Source organism: Jaculus jaculus, chromosome 6 (assembly GCF_020740685.1).
Source record: "Jaculus jaculus isolate mJacJac1 chromosome 6, mJacJac1.mat.Y.cur, whole genome shotgun sequence".
NCBI classification, from domain to species: domain Eukaryota; kingdom Metazoa; phylum Chordata; class Mammalia; order Rodentia; family Dipodidae; genus Jaculus; species Jaculus jaculus.
In genome coordinates this window covers 59,205,659-59,216,195 of record NC_059107.1, presented here as the reverse complement: position 1 = coordinate 59,216,195, position 10,537 = coordinate 59,205,659, and the positions used below count along the sequence as shown (strand labels likewise).

The 10,537-nt window shown below is 40.7% G+C and overlaps 1 pseudogene; it reads left to right on the top strand.

Moving 5' to 3' along the window:
* The first annotated feature begins 414 nt into the window (after positions 1–414).
* On the top strand, positions 415–2,312 carry LOC123461618 (annotated as a pseudogene).
* The last annotated feature ends 8,225 nt before the right edge of the window (positions 2,313–10,537 follow it).

The following is a 10,537-nucleotide window of genomic DNA, read 5'->3' as shown; positions in this document are numbered from 1 at the left end:
TTTTTGCTTTGGGTAGATTGAGATATCTTTGCATCACTGGAATGAAGATCACTTGGTCATGATGAACGAGTTTCTTGATGGTAGTTCAATTCACTTTACAAGTGTTTTTTATTTTTTTAAAACTATGTTTGAAAACTTACTTTTGTGGTGTGGGGGAACATGGCCGCTTCCCGTCTCGCTCTTGGGCCGGCGCTGGCCTGACGGTGGCTGCGCCCCGCGCGCTCCGCCTCCCGCGACCGCAGCCAGGGCAGGCTGGTCGGCCTGTCACCCCCGCTGCCCGGCCGCGCCACGGAGAAGAGCTCGAGCTGCGAGAGAGTCGGCGCCCAGCGCCCACTCGCTGTCCAGTTAATGTGTTAAGAGCCATTGACATTTGAAGATCATCTGAAGTGAAGATAAAACATTCAAAAATTATAATTGCCTCTACTTCGAATTCAGAGAACTCGGTGCATACAAAATCAGCTTCTGTTGTATCATCAGATTCCATTCGAACTTCGGCAGACAACTTTTCTCCTGATTTGAGGGTCCTGAGGGAGTCAAACAAATTAGCAGAAATGGAAGAACCACACTTGCTACCAGGAGAAAATATTAAAGACATGGCCAAAGATGTAACTTACATATGTCCCTTCACTGGTACACTACGAGGAATGCTGACTGTCACAAATCACAGATTATATTTCAAGAGCATGGAACAGGATCCCCCATTTGTTCTAGATGCTTCACTTGGAGTGATCAGTAGAGTACAAAATTTGTGGTGCTTCTAGCGGAGGTGAAAATTCATACGGGCTGGAAACTGTGCAAGGATATTAGGAATTTATGATTTTCTCATAAGCCTGAGGGGAGAACAAGGAGATCCATATTTGAGAATCTAATGAAATATGCATTTCCCATCTCCAACAGCCTGCCTCTTTTTGCTTTTGAATATAAAGAAGTATTCCCTGAAAATGGGTGGAAACTATATGACCCTCTTTTAGAGTACAGAAGACAAGGAATCCCAAATGAAAGCTGGAGAATAAGAAAGATAAGTGAATGCTATGAACTTTGTGACACGTATCCTGCTCTCTTGGTGGTGCCAGCAAACATTCCTGATGGGGAACTGAAAAGAGAGGCATCCTTCAGGTCAAGGGGACGGATCCCAGTTTTATCATGGATTCACCCTGAAAGTCAAGTCGCAATCACTAGATGCAGCCAGCCCATGGTAGGAGTAAGTGGGAAGCGAAGCAAAGAAGATGAGAAATAGCTTCAAGCTAGCATGGATTCCAATGCCCAGTCGCACAAAATTTTTATATTTGATGCCCGACCAGGTGTTAGTGCTGTCGCAAATAAGGCAAAGGGTGGAGGTTATGAAAGTGAAGATGCCTATCAAAATGCAGAACTAGTTTTTCTGGGTATTCACAATCTTCATGTTATGAGAGAATCACTATGGAAACTTAAGGAGATTGTGTATCCTAACATTGAGGAAACTCACTGGTTGTCTAACTTGGAATCTACTCATTGGCTGGAACATATTGAGCTCATTCTCGCAGGGGCTCTTAGGAGTGCTGACAAGGCGGAGTCAGGGAAGAATCTGTGGTGGTGCTCTGCAGTGACCGCTGGGATCGCACAGCTCAGCTCACCGCGCTGGCCATGCTCATGTTGGATGGATACTGCCGCACCATACGAGGATTTGAAGTTCTTGTGGAGAAAGAGTGGCTGAGCTTTGGACATCGGTTCCAACTAAGAGTTGGCCATGGAGATAAGAACCACGCAGATGCAGACAGATCACCTGTTTTCCTTCAATTTATTGATTGTGTCTGGCAAATGACAAGACAGTTTCCTACCGCATTTGAATTCAATGAATATTTTCTCATTACCATTTTGGACCACCTATACAGCTGTTTATTTGGAACATTCCTTTTTAACAGTGAACAGCAGAGAGGAAAAGAGAATCTTCCTAAAAGGACTGTTTCACTGTGGTCTTACATCAATAGCCAGCTGGAATACTTCACTAATCCTCTCTATGGGAGCTACTCTAATCATGTCCTTTATCCAGTCGCCAGCATGCATCACCTAGAGCTCTGGGTGGGATATTACATAAGGTGGAACCCACGGATGAAGCCACAGGAACCTATTCATAGCAGATATAAAGAACTTCTTGCTAAGCGAGCAGAGCTTCAGAAAAAAGTCGAGGAACTCCAGAGAGAAATTTCCAACCGATCAACCTCATCCTCAGAGACAGCCAGCTCTCCTGCACAGTGTGTTACTCCTGTCCAGACTGTTGTATGAAAGGACTATTAGTTGGGGGCATCATTGCTACAAACTCTTCATTAAAGTGGCAGTTCTATGAGTGGAAGCCCTTCTGTACTGAGAAGCCATCTATGGGAGAAAAGTTCAGATGCTTTATTTCTTTGGATACTAAGTGAGGTAACCCAGGCCCAGAAAGCCAAGCGCCACATGTTCTCCCTCATATGTGGATCCTAGCGACAGATGATTGGGCTTCTGCGTGAGAAGGAAAATACTTAGTAGCAGAGGCCAGTAAGTTAAAAAGGAGATATAAAGGGAAGAGAAAGGAAGGGAGGAGGTTACTTAATAGGTTGGTATTGTATATATGTAAGTACAATGATTGAGATGGGGAGGTAATATGATGGAGAATGGAATTTCAAAGGGGAAAGTGTGTAGGGGGAAGGGAGGTTATTACCATGGGATATTTTTTATAATCATGGAAAATGTTAATAAAAATTGTGAAAAGAAAAAAAATTATTTTTTTTAGTTATGGATATACTTAGTATGTAAACAACACATGTTGGTACCATCCTTTCCATCATCCTTGCCCTTTTCCTGAAGGGGCCCTCCTTTTTGGGGATGCAGGTAATCCCCATAGGGATTGTGGGCCATGCATTGTGGGGACAGCAGTCAGTTATGGGGGAGAGGCAATATCTTTGTGCATAATATTTAAATCTTAACAATCTTTCTGCCCTCACTTCTGCAAAATTCCTTGAGCCATGTTGGGTGCATTTTAAGTCTACTTCAGTGATGGCTCTTAGAAAATATTTTTACTGGGCTGGAGAGGTGGCGTAGCGGTTAAGGCACATGCCTGTGAAGCCTAATGACCCAGGTTCAGTCCTTTAGGTCCCACGTAAGTCAGATGCACATGGTGGCGCATTCATCTAGAGTTCCTTTGCAGTGGCTAGAGGCCCTGGCATGCCCATTCTCTCTCTCTCCCTCCCTGTCTCAAATAAATAAATAAAAATATTTTTTAAAAGTATTAAAAGAGAACATATTTTTTATTAATTTATTTGAGAAAGAGACAAAGGAGCAGACAGAAAGAGAGGGAGTGTCAGGGCCCCCTGCCACTGTGAACAAGATTTGCAAGTACTTTAAAACATATTTTATTTATTTATTTACTTATGAGAGAGAAAATGAGCATGCCAGGGCAATCAGCATTGCAAACAAACTCCAGACACATGTGCCATGTTGTGCATCTAGTTTATGTGGGTCCTGGAAAATTGAACCTGGATCCTTTGGATTTGCAGGAAAGTGCCTTAATTGCTAAGACATCTTTTCAGCCCTGCAAGTATTTTTACTGTTTTTTTTTTCTCTTCCATGTTTATCAGGATGGTTAGTGTTTAATTTTCTTTTAAATTTATTTGTTTATTTTTTTATTTGAGAGAGAGAAAGAGAGAGGGAGGCAGAGAAGGAATGGGCATGCCAGGACCTCTTGCTACTGCAACTCCAGACACATGTGGCACTTTGTGCATCTAGCTTCGTGTTGGTTGGTAATGGGGTATTGAACTCTGGTTGGCAGGTTTGCAAGCAAGTGCCATTAATTTCTGAGTCATCTGTCCAGCCCTTTAATTTTTTTCTTTGTGTGTGTCTGTGTGTGTATGTTCTTATCTGTTTTTGGTATCAGGATAACACTGGCTTTGTAAAAGGAATTTGGTGGTATTCTTTCCTTTCCTATTTTATGGAATAATTTGAGGGCATTGATGTTAGTTCTCATTTAATCATTTACTATCTGGTAGAATTCAGCAGTTAATCCATCTGGGTGTTGGCCTTTTTGTTTGTTGAAAAACTGTTTATTACCACTATAATCTCATTGCTTATTTTCAATCTTCTTTAATTATTTATATTCTCGGTTTTATTTTGGTAGACTACATGTGCCTAGAAATTTATCTATTTTTCTACATTTGTCCAATTTATAAGAATATATGTTTTGAAAGTATGCCCTAATGCTGGAGAGATTGCTTAGTGGTTAAGGCACTTGCCTACAAAGCCTAAGGACCCAGGTTTGAGTCCCCAGTACTCATGTAAGCCAGATGTACAATGTGGCACATGTGTTTGGAGTTTGTATACAGTGGCTAGAGGTCCTAGTGTGCCCATTCTCTCTCCTTTCTCTGTCTCTCTCAAATATACATATACATACATACATACACACACATTATATATATATAATATATATTATATATATAATGTGTATATATTATATATATGTGTGTGTATGTGTATATAGTATGTATGTGTGTATATATATACATACATACATACATATATATATATATATATATATATATATATATATATATATATATATAATCTCCATCGTAGTTCTCTGAATTTCATTGGTATCTGATATAGTGTTTTCTTTTCCATGTATAATTTTATTAATTTGGATTTTGTCTTTCTTTTGTTAGTTTGGCTAAGGCTTTTTAAAAATATTTATATATATATATATATATATGTGTGTGTGTGAGAGAGAGGCAGACAGAGAGGGAGAACAAGCCCTCCAGGGTCAACTGCAGACATATGTGCCACCTTTTGTATCTGGTTTATGTGGTACCTGGAGAATTGAACCTGGATCCTTAGGCTTCACAAGCAAGTGCTTTAACTGATAAGCCCTCTCTCCAGCCCTGGCTAGGGGTTTCTTTTCTCAGTTTTGTTTATCTTTTCAAATAACTAGCTGTTTGCTTCATTGATTCTTTGTTCTTTCTGTTTTTATATCATGAATTTCACTATGATCTTTATTAATTCATCCCATCTATTGTCTTTGGTTTTGGCATCTTCTTGCCTTTTGAAGACATTGAGGTATATAACTAAGTTATTAATTTCATATTTCTCTATATTTTTTTTCTTCTCAAGGAAGTCTCACTCTAGCCCAGGCTTGACTGGCACTAACTCTGTAGCTCCAGGCTGGCCTCATACCCATAGTGATCTTCCTACCACATCCGTCTGAATGCTTGCTAGGACTAAAGGCATGTGTCACCACCTGACTTTTTTTCTGATTTCTTATTATTTGTTTATTTATTTTTGGTTTTTCAAGGTAGGCTCTCGCTCTAGCTCCGGGTGACCTGGAATTCACTATGTAGTCTCAGGCTGGCCTTGAACTCACAGCAATCCTCCTACCTTTGTCTCCCAATTTGGTATTTTTGTTTTTTTTTTTTTTTTTTTTTTTTTTTTTTTTTTCGAGGTAGGGTTTCACTGTAGCCCAGGCTGATGTGGAACTCACTCTGTAGTCCCAGCTTGGTCAGTCTTGAACTCACAGTGATCCTCCATCCTCTGCCTCCCAAGTGCTGAGATTAAAGGCATGCACCACCATGCCTGGATTTTTTTCTCTGAGTTTTAATTTATTTATTTACTTAGTTATTTGAGAGAAAGAGAATGAAAGGGAGGGAGAGGGAAGAGAGAACGAGAGGGAGAGAGAGAGAAAATGGGTGCATCATGGCTTCCAGCCATTGCAAACAAACTCCAACTCCAACTCCAGATGCATGTGCCACCTTGTGCATCTGGTTATGTGGTTACCGGGGAACCAAATTTTGTCCTTAGGCTTTGCAGGCAAGCACCTTAACTGCTGAGCCATCTCTCAAGCCCCCTTTATCTGATTTTTAATATACAGATTTATAGCTATAGACTTCCCTCTCGGAACTGCTTTCATTGTATACCATAGGTTCTGTTATATGTTTTTATTTTTATTCTACCCAAGGAAGTTTTAAATATCTTACTTGATTTCTTCAATAACCCATTCATCATTTAGCAATGTGTTGTTCAACCTCCAGGACTTTGTTTATTTTCTGTGCAATTTATCTCGCTGTTGATTTTTTTTTTTTTGAGGTAGGCTCTCACTGTAGCTTAGGCTGACCTGGAATTCACTATGTAGTCTCAGGGTGGCCTTGAACTCATGGTGATCCTCCTACCTCTGCCTCTCCAGTTCTGGGATTAAAGGCATGTGCCACCATGCCTGGCTTTGCTGTTTATTTTTTAGTTTTATTCCATTGTGATTGGTTAGATTACAAGGAATTATTTCAATTTGCTTGTATTTAAGACTTTGTGTCCTAAAATATGGTCTATTCTAGAAAAACTTCCATGAACTGTTGAAAAGGATGTACATTCTGCAGTGTTTGGGTGGAATATTCTGTAGACACCTGTTAAGTCCATTAGAACTTTAGAATTATTAACTATTTTCTTCGTTGATTTTTAAATTAATTTTTATTTTCTTGAGAGAGAGGAGGAGAGAGGATGGGCACACCAAGAATTCTTGCCACTGCAAGTGAACTCCAGATGCATGTACCCCTTTGTGCATCTGGCTTTATGTAGGTATGGAGGAATTGTATCCAGGCCATCAGGCTTTGCAAACAAGTACCTTTAACTTCTGAGCCATTTTCCCAGCCCTCCTTGTTAATTTTTAAATTGAATTTAATTAAATAAAAATGTAGTGATTTTCACCTTTTTAGAAATTGCTACTATGTCAATAGTCTGACTTAAGAATTCACTCTGTGGCATGTGGGCTTAGACCAGTGTAGGTACACAGCCAAGGTGATGCTTCAACTTAGCTCCATTCCCACCCAGCAGTTCAATATGAGCTGTCAGAATTTAGGACAGTTAGTACTCCAACTAAGAGAATGCAGTTCCCCAGGCTCTGAGGTTGTGCTTTGTGTGGTCCAAGACATGGGAGCTGACCTTTTGCCTCCTTAAGTAGCTGTGGTGCTGGAACCATGCAAGTTTGCTATTGTTACCAACCCTGGAAGAACAAACTCTTGCTTCTAGCTATAGTCCTTGCATGAGATTACTGTCCTCCAGGTTCATGGACCAGCTGTTGGCTATGTCCTGTTGGAGGGGATCCACACAGTATGTGATCTGGAACTCAAGCTCATGCTGAAGGGTACCTAGGCCCGAACCCTGGGAGTGAAGCTCACTGTTGGCATTGTAGAATCCCATGGTGAGACACTTGGCCAGGACCTCCATGGCTTCCAGGGCGGCTTTGAGGCAGTCATTGGGAGCCTGGTGCTGGCTCTGAAGTTACACTCAAGTTTGCCAGTTAGAGAAAATGCTAATAAATGATTAAAGAGCAAGTAGGTTCAGCCCCCCCCCTTTTTTTTTTGCTTGAACTCCTGTGACTAGTACAGGCCTCAGAGTGAAAATTCCTTAAGGCTTTCCAGTGCCAGGGACCGGAGCTGACATACCTTCCTATGCTGACTGCTACTTGGCCCTAACTGCTTGCTTCCTTTAAGGTCTCAGGTGCTAGACCAACTGTTCTTCTGTGTGGTGTGCTTTTTGCCCTTCCCCTTGCCCCACTTGCCTGCCTTATTTCTGCTCAAGCTTTAAGGCTGAGGCATGAACACTCTACCTATCCTTCCGTAGTGAAGCATGACTGTATCCTTACCTCTCATGTCCCTGGGAGTCCCTATCACAGGGTCCCTGCACAGCTTCACATCTTTTTGTTCTATGATTTGATAAATTCCTTGTTAGATTGCCACCTCCATGAAGAAAGTAATGTCTGCTTGGAGCTCCACTCTGGGTCTGCTGTGAGGCAAATAGAAGGTTAGTTTAAAATAGCAACAAAGTGTTTTAGTTTGAACAAGTGGTATGTGAGGCTATGATTACTGTAGGAACTTTAAACACCACAGAACAGATAGATTAAAGAGTGCAAGTTCTCTTTAGATAGCTGAACTCCTCATCCCATAGATAATGACTGTTATAAGTTAACTGTCAACCTTCCACTCTGTGCGCGCTGTCATATCCATCCATAAGTAATTCTAAGAGAAACAAGCAACACACATAATGGTACACAGTATGATATTCACACATACATGCATCTGTGCATGCAATTTATATTAAAATGTGTATGTGTGCTTAGTTATCACAAGTCTAAGCAGAACGAATGAACTATAGTGATTCTAGACAGAGAAGAGATGTCCTGAACTGTAGCTCCAGAGTCATCAGCAAGGCTAAAGAAACAGGTTTGGCAGATGGGCAGCCTTCAAAGCAAACCCACATGTACAAGTAAATTTCACAAAAATTAAGACATTATAATTTCTGTAGTAATGGGACTTGAACTCAGGGCTTCACGCATGTTAGGCATGTAGTCTACCATGAAGCTATATTTTTAGTCCTCCTTCTGTATTTTTTAAAAAAATTTTTGTTCATTTTTATTTATTTGAGAGTAACAGAAAGAGAAAGATAGAGGGAGAGAGAGAATGGGCGTGCCAGGGCCTCCAGCCACCGCAAACAAACTCCAGATGCGTGCGCCCCCTTGTGCATCTGGCTAACGTGGGTCCTGGGGATTTGATCCTTCAACCAGGGTCCTTAGGCTTCACAAGCAAGTGCTTAACCGCTAAGCCATCTCTCTAGCCCCTCCTTCTGTATTTTATATATCTTATACATATATATTTGATACAGGGTCTTTTTAAGTCACTCAAGCTGGACTTGAACTCACTCATTAGCCCAAATTAGCCTTGAATTAGAGATCTTCCTGTCTCAGCCTCCAGAGAAGCTGGGATAACGGGCCTGTGCCACCAGGCCTAGTTCATCTTAGTTTTGATAAGACCTGTACAAATAAATCATTCATGGTTATGTAAAGATGTATTTGTCATAGAACAAACAAAAATTATTCCTCCCCAGTTCCTTCAATCATCTCATCTCATCTCAACCCATAAAACTTAAACTTAATCAACCATCTTCCTTCCTTCCTTTCTTTCTTTCAAAACAGATTAGTTAAGGGCTGTATTAGAACTCAGCTGTTTTGGCTCAGCAATGACCACTCTATTGTGTGTAATCAAATACTTTAAATGTGATTTTGTCTAAATAACTCTCATTTTTGATTATCTTAACTTCATTGCATATTAGTCAATTAACTATTAAGACATATTTCTTTCTTTAGTACACAGCCTCATGCTCAAACAATGGTCCTTATCTGAGAAAAATAATTTCAAGGTCTCTATTTTTTTCCAACATTCCCTGGGTAATTGGTACACACACAGGTATCTAGACTAATCAAAGTTGTTTTCAAACACAGATGCTAAGACTTTATGCTATCTTACTTGTCCTTTTCTGACAGTTTCTAGATTAAATTAATTGGTTTTGAGTTGATGAAAATATTGTTTTTAGGCCAGGTGTGATGGCACAGGCCTTTAATTCCAGCACACAGGAGGCAGAGGTAGGAGGATTGCTGTTAGTCTGAGGCCACCGTGAGACTACAGAGTGAATTACAGGTCAGCCTGGGCTAGAGTGAGACAATCCCTTGGAAAAAAAAAGTTTTTAGGACTAGTAACATGTTTTACCTGTATTTATAGCTATTATTGTTTAAAGGATGAGGCGTGCCTGCTTTCTATGCTGCATATATGGTGTATGCTGTCACAGGACAACTAAACTTAAAGGTTGGACAAAATGACTTTAAGCTCTTTTGCCATTCTTTAACTAGATCTATTTCAGTAATCAAATGTGCTGTATATGTAAATACATCCAGGTTAGTATAACTTCCTTTATAAGTGTTCTAATAACCTATGTAGAAGCCAAAGCCAGTGGGATTCACCAGAGCTTAAAAGGCCAATATTTTGGTCCCCTGCTCCCATGAGGCCACTGGAGATGATGGGGCGTTTCTACACTGGCCCTCTGGTAAATCACCTGTCTTCCTGATCAGGGAGGACACGGAGACCCAGAAACAAACAAACAAAAATATCGTTAGGTGTGCAGTCTGAAACAGGACAGTCACAACGGAGGGAAAATCAGTCCTCCCGGCTTCCCAAAGGAGGGAAGACCACTCGGCCAGCACGGCCCTGACTCCTCCTACCAGACAGCACCAGTACTGGGGAAGCCATAGTGCTCCTCTCAGGACCCTAGAATCTCCTTTAGAGAGCCATTAGTGACCTCCAAAATTAACCCTTGATTAAATGTTGACTACCTTCTTGGTCTTAAACACTCAGAGAGAAATATGTAACCAAAGATGAAGGGAAACCTTACATATTATATGAATGGCCTATTTATCAACACAACAAGAGCTTTCCAAAAGGGGAAACAAACGAGGCCTTAAGGCATGTTGTCCCCCCCCTTTTTTGGGGGGGCTGGAGAGATGGCTTAGCGGTTGAGCGCTTGCCTGTGAAGCCTAAGGACCCCTTTTTAATAGTTCTAATTCTGCAATAAAGGAAGACAACCATGGATGTCAGAATGTTTATTTTCAAATCTAATATATATATATATAAAACTCTGACCAAGGGTTGTTTAGTTCAAAAGACTTTCTTATACTTGGAACAATGGTAAGTCCATTTTAACTTGTGCCAGGACATCATTATAC